This window comes from Theropithecus gelada, chromosome 15 (assembly GCF_003255815.1).
Source record: "Theropithecus gelada isolate Dixy chromosome 15, Tgel_1.0, whole genome shotgun sequence".
Taxonomy (NCBI): Eukaryota; Metazoa; Chordata; class Mammalia; order Primates; family Cercopithecidae; genus Theropithecus; species Theropithecus gelada.
In genome coordinates, this window is record NC_037683.1 from 39,334,960 (window position 1) to 39,359,830 (window position 24,871).

Sequence of the window (24,871 nt, forward strand, 5' to 3'; positions counted from 1 at the left end):
CCATGTTCTCTCTGGATTGAACCAGGGCCCCTCTAAGTGACCTGGGGTAGAGAAAATTAGTCCAGCCCAATAGGACTAGAGAGGAGGGGACTGTCAAGGACCAAGGCAATTAAAACAGAGCTCGAGGGAGTACTGCAGTCCTGACGGGAAACAGAATGCAGATCTGAAGCTGCAGTGCATTCCAATATATAGAATACATTTAGCAGAGATTGGAGAAAAGTTCAATTCAGCAGGTACACTCAGGACATACCATATTTGAAGCAACTGGAGCTAAGCTGAGCCTTTCAAATTATAAAACATTCACATGCTTTTCCAAATGCCCTTTGTCACACCAAGTCTCAATGTATTGAACTATTTACTATGTTACTATTAAACTTTTAAAATTAATTTCCTAGAGCATCAACAAGTAGGACATTTGTAGCTATCTTTACTAAATGATAGAATGCCCCAGAGGGCTGGTAGCAGCTTTAAAGGTTTTTCATAGATGGTTTCAATTGGATATAAGTCCTGTTTTGCAACCAAACGAATGTAAGAAATTTGACCCTTTTATTGCAAACCTCCTGATAAGTGACATGAACCTCATGAGAGGATTCAGCCAACAATGCCTCACTGACTAGGCAAGAAATTTTGTAACTTCTCAATGAATACTCATGGCTTTATGTTAGGAGCTGGAATTCAGCGAACACAAATAAAATCATTAGCATAAATAAACGCATCACCCTAAAGGGAGATGTTGGTGATGCTTCTGCATTCACATCCTGCACTAGCATCAGCAGCCTTTGTTTATTCTTTGCCCCAGGAGTCCTGTAAATCTTCTGAAGGTTTTCAGCCTCACTAGAAACTTAGATTATTTATGAGAATCTCAACAAAGTGACTCCTAAATTATTAGCTCAAAATTAAAAGTATTTAGTCTGATCTAGTAAAAAAAAAAAAAAAAATCTAATATATGCCTGTTGTGGAGATTGCAGGCCATTATCTTATGTAAAAAGATGAACACAATACTAACTAGAGTTTCATTTATCAGAACCAGTGATAGCCAAAATTAAGCCAGGGATGCTATGCATGAAAAAGCTGTAATGGTGATTATGCTAAAGTATTAAAAACTAAAAATATAAAGACAAGCTATATGCAGTAGTAAAATTATTTTTAAGCAAAAAGAAATAATCATTTCATCTCTGACTCCACCAGAATAAAGAGGTGAAATTTTTTTGTAAGTCTAACCCAGTCCACAAGACAAAGCCAGCAGAACTGGACAAAGTCAACTTTGCATTACAACTAGTGAGTTCTTAATGAAATGGGACAAACCTAAATCTCAACTATTTTCAATTTGAGATAATAAATGAATTTCCACGAAGTTTCCTAAAAATGTATATGTGTGTACTAGTGTTGCTTCTATGTTAAAATATCTCTTTTGTAGGTTCACTTTTTTCCATAAAAAGACACCCAGATTACTTAGCTAAGCAACGCTTGACCCCGGGACTTAGGAGGAATAATTGTTGTGGCAGAATTCTTTAGTTTTCATCCAAATACGTCATATTATGTGGACTACAGAATGTCCTCACTCTCAAACAGAGATATAAGATAAAAATTATTTCCATCCCTCAGTCACTCAGAATGTACTCTTATTATATGGTAGTTACTCACATGAGTGCTCTTCTCTCCTATTAATGCTAAATTCCTTGAGGAGGGCCTATACCATTTCTTATACTAAATGATATAGAGCAATTCAGAGGTAAATGAGTCAAATTGTTTGACTTCAATCAATTCAGGAAGAAAAGATATAAACAAAAGGAGAAGCAACTTAGAAGGTTAAAAATATGCCAAAGTTTAGCAACAGATGAAATACTGTCCAAGTTCAAGGAAAGAATGATCACCTTCAACTCATCACAATAGAAGAAAGTTTAATTAATAAGGTAATATTTGTGCCTATTCTTAAAGAATAGTAAGAATTCAGAATGTGTGTCCAGGGAGGAGAAATGGACCTCCTAAGTGAAGAAGCAGAATGAATTGCTTGGAGGTAATTCTTTATATTACCTATAAATTATATATTACCTATTTTATAATATAATGTATTACCTCCAAGTAATTCATTCTGCTCCTTATAATATAAAGTATATGGGTATATAGTATAAAGTATATAGGTAATATGAAGTATAAAGCACAAGCAAGATATGAGGAATCCAATTTAGCTACAACATAGGCTAAGGAGAGAAAGGAGGTAAGATCCAAGTCTGGAAAAAGTAAGCTTAATTGAGATAACAGAGGATCTTTGATGTCAGGCTAAGAAGAGTGAACTTCAATATAGATCCATGACCATTTTTGAACAATAGAATAGCACAGTATAGTGGTATTCATTTAGGATGGCTGCTTCAGCAGCAGGTAAACAAGATTACAAGAGAAAGAAAATGAACAGAGCTGAAATTATAGCTTTAGTCACTGATACAGATTTGGTCACTGAAGAAAGGATGTGAGAAATATTGCCAATCAGCAGGACTTGGCAATTAATTGGTTGGGAGAGGCAACCAAGAGTCACATCTTCAGAGCTGCAGGCCTGAGTGTCTGAGAAGATGCTGGTACATTCAAGGAAGCAGAGAAACAACAGTTCATGGGCTAGAAAATATGGCAGTTGGTTCAGTTTCATGCATGGCACTTTTTAAACTTTTCATTTAAGTTTAGAGGTACATGTGCAGGTTTGTTACATAGGTAAACTTCTGTCATGAGGGTTTGTCATACAGATTATTTCCTTGCCCAGGTACTAAGACTAGTACCTGTTAGTTGTTTTTCCTGAACCTCTCCCTCCTCCCACCCTCTACCCTCCTATAGGCCCCAGCGTGTGTTGTTCCCCTCTATGTGTCTGTGAGTTCTAATCACTTAGCTCCCACTTATAAGAAAGAACATGCAGTATTTGGTTTTCCCTTCCTGTGTTAGTTTGCTAAGGATAATGGCCTCCAGCTCTATAGCATACATGGCATTTTTAAATCGGTTTTGAATATTTATGTTAAATCCAACAGACATTTGGAAACATGGAGCCAGAGTTCAAGAGAGAGATTGAAGCTAGTGAGAAGCTAGTGGCAGAGGGAGGCAATGCTGTTTATTAAAGCCCAAGGGGAGTATGAGATCCCCAGGGGAGAAGGTGATGGGGAGAAAACTTTCTGTTTGAAGGAATGCACCATGAATAAGGAGTCCCAGGACATTGGTGTATAGAATTTGTGGAGAGATGAGGTGAAAGATAAAGAGAATAAGGTGACTCATAAATTCATGCAGGTCCCCAAACACCACTCTGTAGTTTGAATTTTAATTTTTCGAGGTGAATATGGGAATCATGTTACCTGCTATGCCTACCTTCTTGTCAGTGGTTATCAGAAAAAAATAGAGGCAGATTCACGCCCAGAACAAACCATGAGAATTAGCATGCATGCACACATACGTGTATCTTAATGTCTGATGAAACCATTAAGTTGGTGCAAAAGTAATTGCAGTTTTTGCCATTGAAAGTAATAGGTTTATGTGATTTAATTTTTTGAGTATTTTTCAAAATTCCATTTTCACTTTTCAAATTCACTTTCACAGCATTTTAGTTTTAATCAGGGAGAATGTAGTTCTTATGGAGAAGTCACAGATCTCTGTGGTCCTCTTAGGACATTTGTTTTTCTGCTGTAAGCTGAAAATTCCCCCAATCTCAATGGGAGGTGACATTTTATATGGAGTAATGGCCACACTCCAAAGATTCTTCCACCACTGACTTACTATCTGATTTATTTCTCTTCATATCCTTTTATCTGCTGGATGTTAGGATGGTTCCCCTTATACCATGTTGCCATTTCCATCCCGTTTTCACTACACAAAACTCACCTCAGTTAATTCATCTCAGGAAAATCTTCCTGTGCCTCCCCATTAATGCTCTTGAACACCTGCCTCCCTGCCTCCTTTAACTCTTCTTTGGTTATCTTGAGATAATCTCTCCAAGTCTTTCTGTTATAATTGTGTGCCCTAAAACTTCGAAAATAGTAGAAGAATTTTACTAAGAAATGTGCTCCAAGGAATTGATGCTTTTACCTCTTAGAGGCTATCTAGGCACCCCAAATCTAAAAATTAAACTCCCCAAAGTTCTATCTACTATTTTCTTAAACCTACATTTCTGTTGCATATAATATTTTAAATTATAATAACAGTGTTTTCTCACTTTTGTGTAAATAGTATATATTTCTAGTTTAAAATTTAGGCTTATTTTTGGTATTAGTCTTGGAATCTAAACACCACTTATAAAATATTTCTATGGGAAAATATGTTCAGATGAAAAACCTATTGACTTAAAAGGTAAGATTTGTGATCCTCTGTATTTATACACCATCTGTCTGCAAGTTGAGTCCTGGCCTACGTATCTGTAACCCTGATAGCAGATAACTTACAATGGATGTAATAGCTCCATTTTTCTTCTTGATCATAATTGTTTACAATGTTGGCTATACATTTAACACAATTAATAAAACTGTTAAAAATTAAGAGGGTGAATATTTTATCACCATTTTAGGGCTGAGATTCATTGGCTTTAACCAACTGCTTTGAATCAGAAATAAAATTAAAAGCAAAAGCCTGTGCAAGAAAGACAAATTTATGATTCACTGCATGTTGCAGCAGCCACAGGAGGTTGAAATTTTTTTTTCCTGATAGGGGGTCGGAAGAAAAAAATAATCTTGCTGCTGGCTGCTCTTGCAGATAACCCCCCAAGGGAGAGGAACTGGCCTGCTGTGCAAATGAGGTTCAAGAAGATGATTCTATCCTCACTTAACTCTTTTTGCTAGAAAAATTTATTTTACACTAAAAGTAATATATGTTGCTTCTCATGGTCTCATATCAACTCATCTGGGAAGCAAACTCCATGCTTCAGAGTAGGTGGGCTCTTGAAGCATGAGTCCGTGAAAGCGGGAATTTATGAGTGATACATTTAATAGAACTTGTTTGGATATTTCCTCAATGTAAAATAGCACTATTCGTTATAGGGAATGCAGAAAATAAAGTAGGCAGATGGAAGCAAGCATCTACTATCTCATCATCCAAATCATGTCATTTTAGCATTTGGGGATGATTGACAAGTGGATAGAAACTGCAGCCATATTTTTATCCAGTGAGGTCTCTCTTTGAGTCTGCGGTCTGAGGAGTGAATCCGGGCACTCATAGGACCTTTCAGCCATTGGCATCTGTTCTGCTGGCATCTAAGATGGGATGAGAAAATAACAGAACATAAAGTTCACTGGAAAATGAAGCTCCACTTCCCCATATGGAGTTGAACTGGCCCAGCTGAAAGGATACATGAGCACTCAAAAGTATGTTAGTGGACTTTCTAGTACTTCTTTTCCAGCTTCTCCCCCTTTAGCCCTGAGAAGTATCTAATAAAAAAAATAAAAGAAAAAGAAAAATTCAGCTCTGTAGAGGGAATAGGAAGCTAGTGTCATTGTTGTACAGGCAAATGACAGTACTGTTTTAGGAACACTGTCCTGGCGAACATTCAAGTAAATATTAAAAATTAAATAGACATGCTGTGAGGGCAAAGACAAACTTTAACCAAAAATATTAAAGCAAAGGACATTGGAATAGCCCTAGTAGGAAATAAGAAGCATTTCCCAAAATAAGAAAAACCACCTTTATTGATCTTCATATAACAGCTTGTGGCTGCCCAATAAAACATATGAATTCATATAATAAAAGCTGGCCATGAAGAAGGGAAGGATGCCATAACTCCGAGGCAAACAAGACACTAAAAATGGAATTTGAGGTGAGGGGAAAAAAACTGAATTACACCAAACCACTCATTCACTCTTTCTTAATTCATCCAATAACAGCAACTTCTAGCCCAAGCACCATGCGAGGTGCCTGGGAATTTAAGAGTAAGCAAAATAGACACTGTCCTTGCAACATGGAATTTAGTAGGAAAGAAAGACATTAATCAAGGGAGCACATAAATTAGTCAATGATTGATTTAAGCCATGCTAAATTACTGAGAAGTAAAATACAGCATAATCTAGGAGCCTGGCAGGGCAACCTGATCTGAATGGGGAAAGAAGGTCTGGCTAAGATCTGAATGAGATAAATGAGTTAAAGGGGAGTTGATGAGGACATTAGAGAAGAGCATTTTAGGGTGATGGAGCTGCATGTGCAGATCCCCCAAGGCTAGAGAGAGGGGAGTGCAACTGTCTCATCAACTATGACATTGGAAAGCCAGGAAAATGGGAATGAGAGTCAGACAAGTAACAAGATAGAAGGTTTTGATCACTAGATGTTCTAGAGAAACCATTTCTCAGAAGAAGAAAAATCCAAAGAATGTCATATTGTAGGAAGAGCTGTACTTCCTACAGGCTCCATGTACTTCCAAATAGAAAACATAATAGGAGAAATATCCTATTCACTGTAGCAACAAAAGTTTATGATAGATCATGGAAATGTCCTCTATAAAAATTGGGTTAAAAGAAAAATTTTGCTTATGTACCAACACATAAAAGATAGTTGGGATCAAATAACTACCATATTACCAAGTTGGGAGACTGAATACGTAAAGATGTCAAAATTCCTTGATTAGTTTATAGGTTTGAAGCAACTCCAATCAAAATCCCAAAGGACTTTATTGTTTCTTTGATTAATATTTTAAAAACATATATTAATATATTTACATATAATATATTAACATTAATCTTTTCAAAAAGGCTCAAGGTATTTACTTTTCTAGATATTGAAATGCTTACTACTGGTAATAATAAAAGAAAAGCTAATATTCATTGACCATTTCCCACATGCCAAGCACTATTTTAAATGAAGTTAATGTAGTATTCCCACCTTCGTTAAATAGTTATAGAGATTAAATGAAATAATTCAAGTAAAGCACCTTGCATAGTGTCTGACACCTAAGGGCCACAAAATAATAGTAACAATAGTTAAAATCTTGTCATATTTTAGTACCAATAATTATATTTATCTTGAACAATCATTCCCTCCCCATCGTCAAGGTGAACACGGTGACAAGATTCCCTTACTAAGCTAACTTATAGAGAGGAGTTTGGAGACAAATTTCTTGCCTACTAAAAACAGATTAATTGTCATTGTGGTATGCATTTTAAGCATCATTTCTGACTTTGTATTTTCTTTCTTAGTTCACTCTGTTTTAATTTTTGCTACCTTGTATCTTATGTGACCTTTAAGCTGCCTTAAATCTTTTCGGGAAGATAGCAAGGTATGTGTAAGTAATGTTAAAATCAAAAAATAAAGAATAGTAACAGTAATTCAGGAAATAGACAAATGGAACAATAAAGAAATTTAAATCATACTTGTAATTAAAGAAATACTAAATTAAAACAGAAATGAGATATTTTTGCCCATCACATTAGAAATTTTTTATTGATATTTCTCAACCTCAGTGGAAGCACATTAAGATGAACGCCAGCAAACACTACTACTGGGAAGCTGGGTTCATAAATCATTTTGGCCATTTGGATCAAGAGCCTTAAAAGGGTTTATGCCCTTTCACCCTTGATTTTCACTTCTAGGAATCTGTCCAAAGGAAATAATATAGTATGTGGACAACAACTTATTGCAAAGATTCACTACAACCTTACTTAAAATAGCAAAAACTTGGAAACCATGTAAGCATCCAATATGTAGAACAATTACTAAATTATAATATTCCATATGTTATAAAATGCAGCCAGAAGAAATGATATTGAAGAGCCTTTTAAGGTGTCAAAAAACCAAAATGTAATGTTAAGTGAAAAGTCAGGATACAAAACCACATACTACATTTTCAATTTTGTAATATACATATGTACATGCTATAAAGGGACATGACTGGAAGGAAATATGCAATGCATATAATGCAAAGTATATAAAATATCACAGCACTGATATCTGGGCAGTATAATTAAGGAAATATTTATTTATTGTATTATTTCTACCTCATATTTTTTACAGCATTCATGTATTATTTATGTAATGGGAAAATACTTAATAACCCAAGTAAGAATGAGAATAATTCAGACATGAGACAATAGTGGTGACAATATCATAATAGCAATATTTGCTCCACATGTGCTGCTGCTGTCTGCAGCCTCAAATGAGATGAGTACCTCAATGAGTAACACTCCCATAGCAAAAATTTTTATATTTTAAAGGCACTTATACTGTCCACAGAGGCTTTCAGAAGCAAATTTTCATTTCTACCCAGTTTATTCCCTTCCTAGGACTTAACACAATCTGTAATTGTCATGCAATCTGTTTGTTAACCGTCCCACTTTATCTTGCTTAATGCTGTATCCTCAGAACCTAGCAGAGTGCTGGGTGAACAATAAATACTCAGTAAATGTTGTTTGATTAATGAATGAAAAAATGGCAGCCTCATTGGAATAAGAGTATAGTGATCTGCCATGATTACTTTGAAATCAATGTTTTTGATGTGACCTTTCAAAATTATTCTCATACTAGATGCTATGGAACAAATAGGAGAAAAACCCCTTTTGGGGGCAATGTAGTATGATATAAAGGACAATCTGGCATTGGACAGCTCTGTTTGATGTCTGATTCCATTACATATAGTTTTGTGAAGCTCTGCAAGTTACTCAGCTTCTCATGGCTTGTGTCTTCTCATGTGAGAAGATTAAAGAAGTTAACAGATGTGAAATATCCAGCTGAAGTTCTGATTCCATCTACCACTAGACTATAAACTCCATGAGAGTAGAGACTAAATCTTCCTTACACACCCATGTTCCTAGGGCCTAAGCAAATGGCAACTCCAAATTTAGATAACTACTGAGTAAGTAAATGGACTTGATTGTGACACCTATTGAAGCAGAGGTAGCCAACATGAGACCAGTAGGATAGAGGTAGAGGGTAGGAGCACTTCTCATTTGCAGTTGAAATTATGTCCAAAGGTGACCCAGAGTGTTTCAGCCAGGACATTGTATATAATTATTATATGTATTTTGCATATATCACTGCATATAATTTGCTTTCATTAAAGCAAATAACACCTAAGACCATGATGCCCATAGTGGAGCCAAGTCTCAGAGATGTAGGATCCTTGAGTAGGAAGGCACTGTGAGGGAACACGAGACAGATGATGCTGCCCCAGCCTGGGTGGTTCTGGATCCCTGGTGGTATATTATGGAGTTGGATTAGAATCATTCAGTAGGTCTTACATGGATCAGACACACACTACATGACAATTAGTGGAAACTGGGGGAGGGAAAATGGTATATTTTTTTCCTTCCCGAATGTTCTCCAATTCAAGGAACTATAGGAAAATAATCAAGGCTTTGCTAATTCAGATAGATAAGTCAAAAACTGAACAAATATACATGTAACTTATTTATTTATTTTCTTACATACTTCTAAAATAATTTTGAGGTGGCATCTTTGCAGAACTTTTAAAATAACTGCAGTTGTATTACTTTTAAATAGATACAGTAATTCATATTAAATACAGCAAAGTGTTTTCAATTAGATACCCTGCTGAGTTTGCCTTAATGTATGTCTAAGATCATTTCCTTTATTTTAATACAAGCAGAGAATAGGTCAAATTTTTGCCAACCTTTCTCTTAAATTAAGGGAAAATTGACTTATACCCTTGTTTACATTATTAACCTTCTTAGCAAGTATTAAGATATTTGCTATACCAATACATAGATACTTTCTATGTATAAATAAATACATAGATACATACTTTCTATGCCAATGAATATGTCATAGAATATCTATAAATATTTATGTGTGTATTTATATACATATGTATCTTGGGGAAATATAAACAATTATCAGCATACATGTCTATTAATTCTGTGTTCACATAGACACATTAGTATTATTTTAAAAGTTCATGTAGGTTAAATGGACTCACATTTGGAATAGAGAGAACTAAGTTAATGATGATTTGCTCTGTGAAGAATCTTATTTTCATGCTCAATAAATATTTATCTGTGTGTGAAGAAGTTGCAGGCAGTCCCTCAAGAGGGCTCCTTTTGTGTCTAAAATATATGTACTTTAGTTCCACAGGCACAGGGTAAATAAGTTAAGTTGAATGTTGGATTTTTATGATTTAGCCTCAACTGATACTTTGATCACTAATTAGATCAGAAGGTAGTGTGATTCCACCACTGGTGTATGCAGTGGCAAGCCAAGAATCTTAACATAGTTCAGGTCTGTTGTGAACTCAATATGGGAAATTCAGCCAGTTAGGACTCAATTTTCTCAATTGCAACTGAATACAAGCCTACTCCAGCCAATTGCACAGATAGATACACAGACAGACAGATAGACGATAGATAGATATGCAAATAACATGTATATAAAATATATTATGTTATTCATAGCTTACTTTCAGAATATTTTGTCAGAATCCATTATTTTTCAAGCTCAAGAAGTGAGTTTGATATTTTATCAGAAAGCTGCTGCCTAAAAAATGCCAAAAAACAGAAAATTTTAACAATACCAACCAAACAAAACCTATCAATGTTTCCTTAAATTATATTTCAACTAGATTTTTTTCTGTGCATGATCTGAAGGGGTATAATTAATGGAGGTAAATCAATTGGCAAATAAGAATGTAAGTGAATATGGGTATATATTTATCTCCTATGGTTTGTGTTTTAAATGATGATTAACTATCAACCTAAAGGTGATAAATGACTTATTTCACTTCATGGTAAGACCATAGATATAATTCCAGGAACAGAAAATAAAAATGTCAATGTCAACAAATAATAATGTTAACATGTATTATATACTTGCTATAGTCTAGGGACTATGCTATCTGCTTTAAATTGAATTTTCCTCACTTAAACTTTACTACATCCATACAGATGAGGAAATTGGGCTAAAAGAAGGTAGATGAGTTGTCCAAAGCCATATAGCTAATAAAAGGTAAAGGCAGGATTCATACCCAGCAATAACTGATGATAAATTATTCCTACTCAGTATTTCATTAACACATGCAGTAAAAATGTTCTCCCCGACCTGATTTATTCCAACGAGTCCTTTCCTCACCTCTGGACTTAGGCTGCAAAAGCTGCTCACACCACAAAGATGATCGAAGAGCAGAGACTGCTGCTAAGGCTCTGATATTTGAATCTTTGCACAAATGGTACAGGATTCAGTCTGGGATGAAGAAGCGAAAGAGACACAGATGCAGGGAGGAATAACTTCTACACCCCCACCACCATTATCGTCACTACTCCCTCTCCCAAGAAAGTACTGTGAGTACTGTGGCAAGAATATATCCTCTGGATACTTCATAAACTAAGAAGGAGGAGCTGCTTATCTGCATAGTGTCTTCCATCTACCACCACTGTGGCATGCTGTCAGTCTCAGATGCTGCCCCACTCTCCTGCCGCCACCCCCTGTGAAATGGCAGCTTCCCTTCCTTCTCTTTCTCCCCTGCAGTTAGACATCTCCAAATGAAGCTGTAGTGTCTCAGTATGAACTCTGATGCCAATTAATGTTCCCACTGTTAAATCTCTTCATTGTTACTCCACTCTACCTTCAGCACTGCTAATGCTCAACTCACATAAATTTTGCTCAAAGCATTAAGTCCTTCCCTGTTCATTGAAATACTGTTTACACTATTGAAAGGCTAGAAATAATCTATAGTCATCAAGAGTAGCTAGGTTAAATAAAGCAAAGTACATTTCTTCATTGGAATATGGTATTACTATTAAGGAAAGAAATTGAGCAGGTTGTGAATTATCAAATTAAAAATTAGATTACACAAACTATAAATCTATAATAAAATTCCATATAAAACCATTATACTAACTTTTTTGTTTTACCTAATTGGCACTCATGAAAAAGGGTTGCTCACCACTAGAATATAAAGATATCAGAGGCATCTCAAATCTTATTCCTGCCACATATTCTGGAAATACCCCCAACAGTCATTTCTTGGAATTAAGAAATTTTTCTCCAGAAAGCCCCTACATATACTGCTTACATTTCAACATAAGACAAACGTTATCTGAAAGAGATGATACTCCTCTTAATTTTCTATATGAGTTACTAATTTAGACGATATGATTTTGCTTACACAGAGAACAAGGGGAATATATACCACTGGGTGGTTTGATGAATTTCAGGGGGAAGACACAAATTATCAGATCTATAGAAGAAGAAACCAGAAAAAAAAAAGGCAGCTGGAACAGCTTCCCGCCAAGATTCAAATCCCTGTCGCTCTCTACTCCTCATAGGTGAGGCTGCTTCTCCCCCATTTTCAAGCACCGACCTTTTCCTTGTCTTTCCCCAACAAGGCTCAGGAACCAATCCTGTTCCATCTTAGGGAGAATTTAAGATGCTATGTCCGGATCCTTTCTCTTCAGAAGTTTGGTTCAAGGACAAGCAGTTCTGGCATCTCCAGGAGCTTGTTAGAAATGTAGAATCTCAGACCCAATCTCAGGCTCTACCCTAGACCTACCAAACCAGAATCTGCATTTTAACAAGATCCCTAGGTGTATTCTGCACAATACAACCAGAGAAGCAAAGCTACAGGTCCGTTTCCACATGACCCAACATCAGATCACTACCGCTACTGGCCCCACTCCTATCTTTTACTCTTGAATCTGTGACATTCTAGGACTACATCTAATAATTGGTTCTATTCCCTCTTAACAAGCTTAATGTTCCATTGACTTCCATACTGTGATCCTGCTTAGCTCTGGCCTTCTCCCAGCATCTGGGAGATGCTTTGACTCAGAGTCTTGTTTGCCAGCTACAATTTTAGCCCACCTGGTTGACATCTTGGATAATGGACCTACACAATTATCTTTTTCATTGTTCACCTAGAATTCTCCCACCCCACTGCTAAACTGATCTATGCTACCTCTGTGCCAAACCAGCACAAATCAGTCTATCCTCTAAAGAATTTCAGAAAAGATTCCTTTTGCAAGTCTTTTTACCCTTGTTCTTTACCCTGTGGAGATAGCAAGCAGCTTCATCAGCTTCTTTGTTGAACCATTATTAACCCATTTCTCACTCTGCTCTTCACATTTTGTAAATCAGTTCACAAATCACTCTTTCCAGCTTCTCTGAAGAAATGAAAGGTGCTGCCCCCGTATTCACATAATTTTGTCATCTGCACACTTTTACACAGGCCTCTCATCTCATCTACAATTGAATGCTGTAAGCGGAAAAAGTGTTACATATTGAAAATACAAGTTTTATCCTAATCCCATTATTTTCTTTTCATTTTTACATCCTTTTAGAAAATGACTATTTTGCTTCACTAATATGACAAATAATTATGACACACATCATTTGTAAAGTCCTTCATTGCCTCCCAAACACTTTCAGTTCATCACCTCATTTCATTCCCTACATCTTTGGGAAGCAGAAAATGCACTTGCTGTTGGAGGAGACTGAGGCTCAGAGGAGTTAAGTGATTTTTCCAAAGATCAAGCTGGTACTTAAACCCAAGTTTTAATTTCAGATTCATCATAATTTTGGAGACAATGTGCTGCCTCATATTAAACTACATTCAAAAACATATTAAGCATACAATGATAGGAATGCTCACAGCTCTCAAAGCTTTGCTCAGCGTTTTGAGAGTGTAGTTTGAGAAGAATAATTATCAGAATAAGAAATTCATAATATGCTAACTTAATTACTGCTCAATGCACATCTAGTACTTGTGAATTACCACAAGTTTTTAGATGGTTTAACTTTGAAGGAGCTGAATATCTTGCAGGTCAAATATGAAATCAAGTAGTCAATCTACTGAGAGCCAAACTGAAGTCCAAAATTGCAGAATATATTTTGCTTTATGTCATGTACCAAATGACTAACAGGCAGCGAAGGTTTTCAGGATTATAATTTTAGCCCAAGGTTCTGGTAACTACATGAAATCTTTGAGTGGTTTATGATATCTTAAGGTGAAATTATAGCTCCCCATGGGCAAAAGTTGTTGAAATGCTTTCAGCCAGTGAGTACTGTAATTAACCTGTCCTCTATAGCAATTACAGGAAAAACTATATTGAATGCCTAGTCATATTGACTAATGACTGTAAGTATACAAATTACTTTTTAAATGAGAATGACAGGCAGGAAATTCATTCACCCATCAATTCCATAAATATATATGTCACCATATATATTTTGTATGTTTGCCATTAAGATAAAGGCTAGGAATACAACAGCAGAGAAGTCAGATCTCTACCTACCATTTCCAAAATCTTCCATTTTAGCAAGAAAATTAGACCTTAAATGACCATAGCCATGAGATGAGTGTTACGATGATGAATGGAATATTATCCCAAATATATTAACAGGAACCTGGCCAACTGGGGTGGATGTGAGGAACACAGTCAGAGAAGGCCTCCTTGAGGAAGAAAACATGCATTCTGAATGATGAATCAAAATTATGAAGGAAAAGAGGAGAGGAAATCTCTTTCTTAATAGGCAGATAAAGTAAGTGAGAAAAAAAAAGAGACATTGAAGGGAGTACACAGGGAAACAGTCTCCCTCTGAATGACAGGAAGAGCTGTGTGGGTACGTGAGAGGAAAAAGTGGGAAACAATCAGAAAATAATTTGCATAAAATAACAGACTAGACATCAATAAGAAATAGGTACAAAAATTTCACATTATGTTAGATATATATGATATGCCTATGTTATATATGATATATAACATAGAGTATTTGCATATCATACATGTATATATTATGTATAATATATATAATGGAAAATATAAAGCATGTATAATATAGTACCTGTATATATTTGATATATGTGTGCATAGGTATATATATGTGCATGTGTATGTACCAGAACTGAATTTGTAATGATAAAACATTAAGCCATTTGCTATAAAATGCCTCATCTTCAGTCATAAGAAAAAAAAAACTTAAGATTCAAAGACTGTAAGATAATATTCAAAAGGTAACTAATTAAGATGACAAAATCAGATAAGATAATAAAACACTGTATTGAATGAAAAAATAGGTACACAATTTTAAAAGAGACCAAGAGGTTATTCAATGTGAAATATTTACCTGCTAAAGATGTAATTCACTTCGGTGAATACAAAGATTGCCACCAAATGGAAAAGCCCAGAAAGAGCTCCTAACCACACAAGTCATCTCTAAATAATATTTCAATATCATTTCGAACAATTAAATTATATTATTATTTTCAGTGATAATACAATTTTCATTTGTATTACACTTGACCATATTTTTTCAGCTTAGTGATGAGGTACACATACAATAGAGTTTTAGCATAGTTAAATATAAATAAATTTTCAATCATACATATAAAATGAAAAATAGATACAAGAAAGATTATGCTTCAGAATATCAAACTGTATGAATAATAGGTGGAAGGCGAAAACGAAGTAGAGACACCAACCAATAGAACAAAATACTTAAACATGTGCCTAAAGTTCTAAATAGCAGTTCTTAGACATAGGAAAAATTGGTTTTTGGTGTTAGGGTAATTATTAATCATTCTACTCCCTAAAAGTTGGTTTTACTAAGAAAGCAACATTATTTTTTTTAAAGTATTTTATCTGTCACAGGACAGAGAAAGTAAAAAATAATAAGATTTTTGAAGTTTCATCAATGTGCAATTTACAATGGAGTCACTTAAAACAGACGTAAGCTAAAAAATTAAAAGCTTAATTAACATAGCTCAATAAGTATAGAAATTATTTTGAAATATATTTTGTCACTTTAGAGTTCATCATAAATTCAAAAATAGTAAAAATCACCTAAATATTTATTTTCTCTCTGAAAAGCTCTGTGCTAAGTAAGAATCACAATGATATTACGAAAATAATGAAAAATTTCAGGCATTTTTACACTAAATGCTTTAATATAGTTATAAAAAGAAAGAAGCTAGTCCTTGGCAATTATTATTTTAAATCTTGCTCAGATGAAATTCCTGACACAAGTGGCATGTGATGACTGAAGTTTTAATCACCATTCATACTTGGAACATTTTATGCATTAATAATAGTTGGAGTAAAAATGAACAGTATTTTCCAAATACAGTAACTCAAAAATAAATGGAAACATTTGTGAAAATGTTTCATTTTTGAAAAATCTCCTTGGGCTGAGTCAAACCATGGAAAATTTTAGCTCAAAGGAAAATTCTTCCTCTTTCCCAGCCCCCCTGAAAAAAATCACAAGGATGTGAAAACAGAGGATTACAATGGAAGCTGTCTTGCAACATTAACTGCAGTGTTCATTCTTGTAAAAGCCATAATTCATGGCTGCTCCACAGCCCTTTTCTTTCAGCAATTATGCATATTAGAGGAAAGTTTGAATACAAAAAAACCAAATGCGGATAGAAAAACAAGCCTCATAAAAGATGTATTTACTCCACTAGTTTTCCCTGAAGGAAAATGTGAAAGGTAACTAGGCTGCCCCAGTCCAAGGTGTCCCTAGTTCAAGGGAGTTGGAGAAAGCATGAAAACTACAGATGCAGGGCATTATACAGGGCTTACTGCCTGAGATTCCTTGTCAACCCATTGGCAGTCAACTCCATCACTAGAGGCTAGCACCTTTGGTGGAAGGAGGATGTTGGGACCTACTACTGGCTCTCTTGGGAATTTAATGCAAATTTGCTCTTTTAAAAGGAGAGTCCCAGGAGAGTACCTCAAACACACTCTTTTTTCTTCATTCCTTTTTTCTTCTTCCCTGTTTCTTCTGACTTTCATAGGGTGTCATGGAAAGCACCACATGAGAACCGCCCATGCCATTTTGATGACCTTCCTATTTCCAAAATCGAGTACAGAGACTGGCACTTGATAAACATTTGCTGGAAAAAAAGAATCAAAACTTTCTAAATCCTGTTTCAAATCAGAAACCTTGGGTTTGAATTTTATCTGTGTTCCATAACTGGGTTTTGTGACCCTGGGAAAGTTATTTATACTCTGGACCTCAGTCTCCTCACCTAAAAAATAGAAATGAAAATTATGTCTTCTCATAGCACCGTCCCCAGACAATTATGAAATACTGTATGTAAAATCTGTTAGCACAGCAGCTGACCTGCATAAATGCTCTGTGATTATTTGTTAAATCCAAATTCTTCATTTTGCCTATAATTCCAGAGTTGTAGGAGACTAAATGAATGAAAAAGACAGATTATATCAAGTTTAAGGACTCAGAACCCACTCTAGTGATTTTTTCTGATACTTGTAGTAGGCCAAAGCTAAATGTATCCTTGACTTCTCTAGGAAGAATTACAGTCAACATTTATAGCATTCAGGATTTATGCTTTGATATACATCTTTAAAATAAAGCCTGTTGCCATTTTTAAATGGGAAATCTCAGAAGAAGCTCAGAAATATTAGCAAGGAATACAAAATTTATTTATAAAATTTGCAGACTTATAATAACCCTCCAAGCAAGTAGCATAAATTTTAAAATCTGAAAGGATGACCATACACACACACACACACACACACACACGCACACACGCACACACACAATGGATTTATTGCATACATCTTCAGATTAACAAATCAACCAGCAAGCTACTCTCTGTGCATAGGTTCTGTGGAGGATACAAAGAATAATGCACACAAAAAACATGTAATCAAGTTAAGATTAAAATATTGCAGTAAAACTAGGAAAATAAATGTGTTCACCAGAGTATCAAATAAGATGTCAGTATCCCTGACCACTGTTTATCAAAAGTAGCCTTCCCACCTGACTTTCTATCACATCATATCATTTTCCCTTCCTTTCTTTAATTTCTTATTATCTGTAATTATCTGGTTTGCTTTGTGTTGTTTTTCTCCATAGGAGTAGAGACATTTTCTGCATTATTCATGGGGATTATCAACTGATACAGATTACACATTAATGGGGTCTTTGTTCTTGAACCTATCACCTGACCCAAGGACCCTAACTAAGGTGGCAGTTAAGACCAAATCAGAAATATGCCTGAAACATTTCATTAAGAAATAATTCATTTCTTCTTGCATGTTATTTTTATATCAATTAATATAAATCCAAAGATATTAATAAGGCACTATGATGGATTCTAAAAGACTTCAGAGAAACATATTTCCTTGAGAAATACATACAAGTAAACAAATATTTATACTACATTGTGATTCGTGAAATAATAAAAAATAGATAAAAGGGAAACATAGTACCCACAAGGACAGCTAACTCTCTCTTAGGAAGATTAGAGAAGGTTTGAAAAAAAGATAGTACTTACTGAGTTTTAAAGAAATAATAGCAGTTTACCCAGGAACCAAACTTTGAGGGAAAAAAAAAAGCAGGAGGAGGTTGGGAATTCCAGGCAGCGGTAACAGCAAGTGCAAATGTTAAAAGGTAAGACTGGACCAAATGACATGAGTGCTGGGATTAGTGACAGAAGATCTTGGTTTAGTTTCTGGATCCTCACGTATAGTTGTTACCACTGTATCAGTCACCTATTTCTACAATAATATTGCAAAACAACCATAAGGTATTGGCATAAAACAAAAAGCATATAGGCCGGGCGCGGTGGCTCACGCCTGTAATCCCAGCACTTTGGGAGGCCAAGGCGGGCGGATCACAAGGTCAGGAGATCGAGACCACGGTGAAACCCCGTCTCTACTAAAAATACAAAAAATTAGCCGGGCGCGGTGGCGGGCGCCTGTAGTCCCAGCTACTCGGGAGGCTGAGGCAGGAGAATGGCGTGAACCCAGGAGGCGGAGCTTGCAGTGAGCCGAGATCGCGCCACTGCACTCCAGCTTGGGGGACAGAGCGAGACTCCATCTCAAAAAAAAAAAAAAAGCATATATATAGCTCACAAATTTTGCCAGGTTTGGTTGAGCTGGTCCAAACTTACTTACCTATTTTGGGATCAGCTGGCTGTTGGATGATACACAGTGGCTTCAATAATTTGCTGCAATGATGTGGCTCTGTTCCACATGTCTTATCCTCCAACACACTCATTCAGGCATGTCCTTCTCATGGTGATAACAGAGGGCTATGGCACAAGCAAAGATGCAAACACTTTTCTAAGACTGTGCTTAGAACATGTCTGCTAACACTCCAATGACTACTGGCAAGTCACAAGGCTAGGACCAGAGCTAGAGGGGAGAAGCCTAATAGTGAAATGACAAAGGGTGTGAAACAGAAAGGAGAGAAGAGTTGGAGCCACTAACATAATCAGTCAACTGCACCTACTTAATCTCTAGAGTTTGGGTTCCTTTTCTGTAAATGAAGAACAAAACAATTATTCCCTCCTGACATCCCATGGTTGTTGGGAGGAAGTGTATAAAAGGTGTTTTAGAAGTACTGTAGCCGAAAATAAACAGGTAAGTAGCCAAGAAGTTGTCATGGAAATCTAAAAGATTGGTGTTGCTCTGTTCATGGTTTGCACGTCAGCTAGCCACACATTTAAATTTCAACCCCTATTCCATTGCTGCAAACAGTGCTCCGCTCTTTGAATCCAACTCACTCCCGGTGGTTCAGCCGTATTAGCACTCTCAGAGACAGAACAGACAAAATGCACTCCACTTGTTTGAGACTGTGTTTTGTTCCAGAGACAAGGGTAGAACATTTTCTAGACTGCAGTCAATAAAAGACATCTAGGTTAAGCCCTGGTATGCATCAGTGACATCAGCAAAATGGCAGAATAGAAAGTTCCCCAGCAAAACTCTCCCAATAAAAATACAACTAGAAACTATTCAAAAACAAGAATACCTCCCTGAATATACCAGAACTCAGAAGAGAAGCACAGAAATCCCCTAGGTCCACAGAATTGAGACAAGCTGCAACCAATAAGAGAAACAGTTATTTCAGACTACACCACTCTTCCCTCAAGCCAGCATAACACCACTCAGAGAATTTCCCTAGATCCACGGTTGCCAATAAGAGAGGAGAGAATTGGAAGTAGAGGTTCATTCTCCCCACCAGTCTGGAATCTTCATGAAAAGCCCACTCTGGGAACTGTTGGGAGTGCTAATATGTCCCATGGGAACTATTGGGAGTGCTAATATGACTGAACCACCCGGATGAGTTGGATTCAAAAAGCAGGGCGCTGTTTGCAGCAACTGATGAACAGATCTTGGAGGCTACTCGTCACTCTAATCAGCAAAGACACCATGTTGACAAGACTGGCTGATGCTACAGTGCTGCAGGGGAAACAACAGGCAGAGAGGCCTGAATCCCTAGCCAGATTTTCCACAAATTCCATGTGCTCACATGGAGAACTCTCCTGGCCTGGAAACAACTATAAGGCAAGGATTAAGTTCCAGTGCTCATTTTAGTCTTCACCAGACTATAAAACAATGGCAGGGCAGCAATATAGTTTTATGGCAGCTTTTGAGCTCTGGTGCTCTTGATAAATCTTCCTCAGAATTAAGAACAATAGAAAGGCATCAATTTAGTTCAAGAGTACTATTTAAGTTCTGGTGTCCATTATAAGTCTTCCTCTGATGGGAAAACAATGACAGGGCAGTGACTTCAGTTCAATGCAATGTTTTAGTTCCGGTGTTCACTGTAAGTTCTTCCCATCATGGGAAGAAACAACAGTCCAGTGTTTAAGTCTGACATTAGAAGTAAAGTTCTAACACCACCAAACAACACCACAAAAACTGAAAGAGATGGCTGCCTCCTCAAATGTACAGGCATCGAAGTAAAGATTCAAAGATTGTGAAACTTGGGGAAATATTACATCACTAAAAGAAACTAACAAAGTTCCAGCAGTGACAAAAAAGATCATTACATAATGATAAACGTGTCAATTCAGCAAGAGGATATAACAATTGTCAATATATATGTACCCAACACTGGAGCAACTAAATATATAAAACAAATATTAATAGAACTAAAGGGAGAGATTAATGGCAATACTTTAATAGTAGAGACTTCAGGATCCCACTTTCACCAATGAACAGATCATACAACAGAATATTAACAAGGAAAAATTGGAGTTAAATTACACTCTAGACCAAATGAACCTGATAAATATTTACAGAACATTCCATCCAGCAGCTGAAGAATACACATTTTCCTTGATAGCACATGGAACATTCTCCAATACAGACCACATGTAAGGTCACAAAACAAGTCAACAAATTTTTAGAAATCAAAATCATATCACGTATCTTTTCTTACCATGATGGAATAAAACTAGAAATCAATAGCAGAAGGAATGTTGGAAACTGTACAGATTATGGAAATTGAACAACATGTTCCTGAACTATGAATGAGTCAATAAAGAAACTAAAAAGGAAACTTAAAAATTCCTTGAGACTAACAAAAATGGAGACACAACACATCAAAACCTATGGGATACAGCAAAAGCAGTTCTAAGAGGAAAATTTACGGCAATAAATACACAAAAAAAGCGAGACTTCCAAACAATGCACCTCAACGAACTAGAAAAGCAAGAATAAACAAAACCCAAAATTAATAGAAGAGAAAAATTATAAATATCAGAACAGAAATAAAATTGAGACTAAAATACAAAAGATCAACAAAATGAGTAGTTGGATTTTTGAAAAGGTAAACAAAATTGACAAACCTTTAACTAGACTAAGAAAAAAGAAAGAAGATGCAAATAAATAAAATCAAAAACAAAAAAGGAGACATTATAACTGATACCGCAGAACTACAAAGGATCAACAGAGGCCATTATGAACAACTATACTCCAGCAAATTGGAAAACCTAGAAGAAATTCTTGGATGTATACAACCTACCAAGATCAAATGATGAAGAAATAGAAAACCTGAACAGACTAACAATGAGTAACAAGACTGAAGCAGTAACAAAAAGTCTCCCATCAAAGAAAAGCCCAGGAGCTGACAATTTCACTGCAGAATTCAACCAAACTTTTAAAGAACTGATACCAATTCTACTCAAACTATTTTGAAAAAATTAAAGAGGAGGAAATAATTCCAAACTCATTCTACAAGATCAACAGCATGCTAGTACCAAAACCAAACAAGGACACAACAAAAAAGCGAAAATTACAGGCCAATATTTCACTGATGAATCTAGTTACAAAAATCCTCAACAAAGTGCTAGCAAACCAAACTCAACAACTCCTGAAGAATATCATTCACCATGACCAAGTAGGATTAATCTCATGGACAGAAGGATGGTTCAACACACACAACTCAATAAATATGATACATCACATTAACAGGATCAAGAACAAAAAACATACGATCATTTCAAGAGATACTGAAAAAGCATTCATAAATTTCAGCATTCCTTTATGAAAAAGCTCTCAACAACCTGGCTATAGCATGAACATGCCTTAAAACAACAAAAGCCATATATGACAGACTCGCAGCTAATATCACACTGAATGGGGAAAACCTGAAACCCCTTACTATAAGATCTGGAACAAGATAGGGATGCACACTTTTACCACTTTTATTCAACATAGTACCGGAAGTCCTAGTAAGAGCAATTAGGCAAGAGAAAGAAATAAAAAGCATCCAGATTGGAAAGGAAAAAGTCAAATTATCCTTGTTCACAGATTTTTTATATTTAGAAAGCCCTAAAGACTCTACAAAAAAAAAACTGTTAGATCTAATAAATTAATTCGGTAAAGTTGCAGGATACAAAAATTAGTAGCATTTCTATGTACCAACAGTAAACAATCTAAAAAGGAAATTGATAAAGCAATCCCATGTGCAATAGCTACCAAAAGAATAAAATAAATAAATTTAACCAAAGAAAGATCTCTAGAATGAAAACTATAAAACACTGATTAAAGACATTGAAGAGGACAGAAAAAAATGGAAAGATATCCCATGCTCATGGATTGGAATAATTAACATTGTTAAAATGTTCATACTACCCAAAGTGATCTACAGATTCAATACAATCCCTATGGAAATACAAATGATATTCTTCAAAGAAATAGAGAAAACAATTCTAAAATTGTAATGTAACCCCAAAAGACTCCAAATAGCTAAAGCAATCTTAAGCAAAAAAATAATACTGGTATCAGCACACTGCCTGACTTCAAAATATACTACAAAGCTATAGTAAGTGGAAGCAAAATACTGACATAGAAATGGACACATAAACCTTGGGTAAACAATGTATATTGTTTCAATGCATATTGAAGAGAGAGTCTCGTCAATAATTGGTGCTAGGAAAACTGGATCTCCATATGGAGAAGAATAAAACTAGACCCCCATCTCTCACGTTATACAAAAGTTAAAATGGTTTAAAGACTTACATATAAGACCTGAAACTATGAAACTACTAGAAGAAAATATTGGGAAATGCTTCAGGACGTTGGTCTTGGCAGATTTTTTGGGTAAGAGCTCAAAAGCACAAGCAACATGAGGAAAAATAAACAGGAATACATCAAGCTAAAAGGCTTCTGTACTACAAAAAAATAAAAATAAACCAATATAGCAAAGAGACAAAATAAGAGAAAATATCTGCAAACTATTCATTCAACAGGGGATTAATAACCAAGTTATAAAAGGATCTAAAATAATTCTGTAGCCAAAAAAAAAAGCAAATAATCTAATTTTTAAATGGGCAAATGATCTGAATATACATTTTTCAAAAGAAGACATAGAAATGACCAGCAGGTATATGAAAAAATGCTGAGCATCACTAATCATAAGGGAAATGCAAATTGAAACCACAATGAGGTATCGTTTCACCCAGTTAAATGGCTTTTATAAAAAATATATAATATATATAATATACGTTATATAGAACATATATATAATATATATATGCCATCAAGTATGCAGAGAAATTGGAATTCTAGTACACTCTTGGTAGGAATATAAATTAGTACAGCCACTATGAAAAACATTATTGGGGCCTCTCAGAAAACTAGAAGTAGATCTAGCAATCTTGCTGCTGGTCCAGCAATCATACCATAAGATCCAGCAATCCCACTGCTGGGTGTATATCCAAAAGAAAGGAAATCAGTATATCAAAGAAATGTATCTGCATCTGCATGTTTGTTGTAGTGCTGTTCACAGCAGCAAAGATATGTGACTAACCTAAGGGTCTATCAACAAATGAATGGATAAAGAAAATGTGGTATACGCAATGGAACACTATAGAGCCATTAAAAAAAACTTGTCATTCGCAGCAAAATTGATGGAAATGGAGGTCACTAGTTTAAGTAAAATAAGCCAAGCACAGAAAGACAAATATCACATGTTCTTACTCCAACATGGGAGTTAAAAAAATCGATCTCACGGAGACAGAGAGTAGAATGGTGGTTACCAGAGGTTAGGAAGCATGGGGGGAGGGGTGATGAGGAGAGGTTGCTTAATAGGTACAGAAACACAGAAGAAATAAGTTATAGTGTTTGGTAACACAGTAGGGTGACTGTAGTTAACAATATATTATATTTCAAAACAGCTAGAAGAAAAAATTAGGAATGCTCATAACACAAAAAATGATAAACATTTGAGATTATTAATATCCTAATCATCCTGAATTGATCATTACACATTGTATGCATGTCTCAAAATATCACATGTAACCCATAGATATGTGCAATTATTGTGTATTAGTAAAAAATAGAGGGAACGGGACATCTAAATAACAAGCTCTGCCCCAGAAAATGGGGGCATAGAGAAAGTGAGATGAACTCAAAAATACTCATGATGATCACTAAAAAATCAACAATGGCTACTTCTGAGGAAGGCAATAGAATTAGAGAGGAAAAAAGAGATAATATGTTTTTTTATGCTATAAAACTTGTGTTTGAGTTTTACAGTGAGAATGGAGTCATGTATTACTTGTCAGATTAAATAAATGAGTATGATTTTGAAGAATTTTTATGAAGTAGGACTAGGTAAGTTCTTCCATAATTTCCCATTAGAACAGTTCAAACATTGATACAAATGTTCTGGGTTGTTTTTATTCCATTTTACCTTTACCACATACATATCTAGGTAT

The 24,871-nt window shown here is 35.5% G+C and overlaps 1 protein-coding gene across 2 annotated transcripts in view; it reads left to right on the forward strand.

Moving 5' to 3' along the window:
* The window catches only part of GRIN3A (glutamate ionotropic receptor NMDA type subunit 3A), a 165,398-nt gene that overhangs the window by 67,794 nt on the left and 72,733 nt on the right, over window positions 1-24,871 (forward strand). The gene's annotated exons all lie outside the window — the stretch shown is intronic.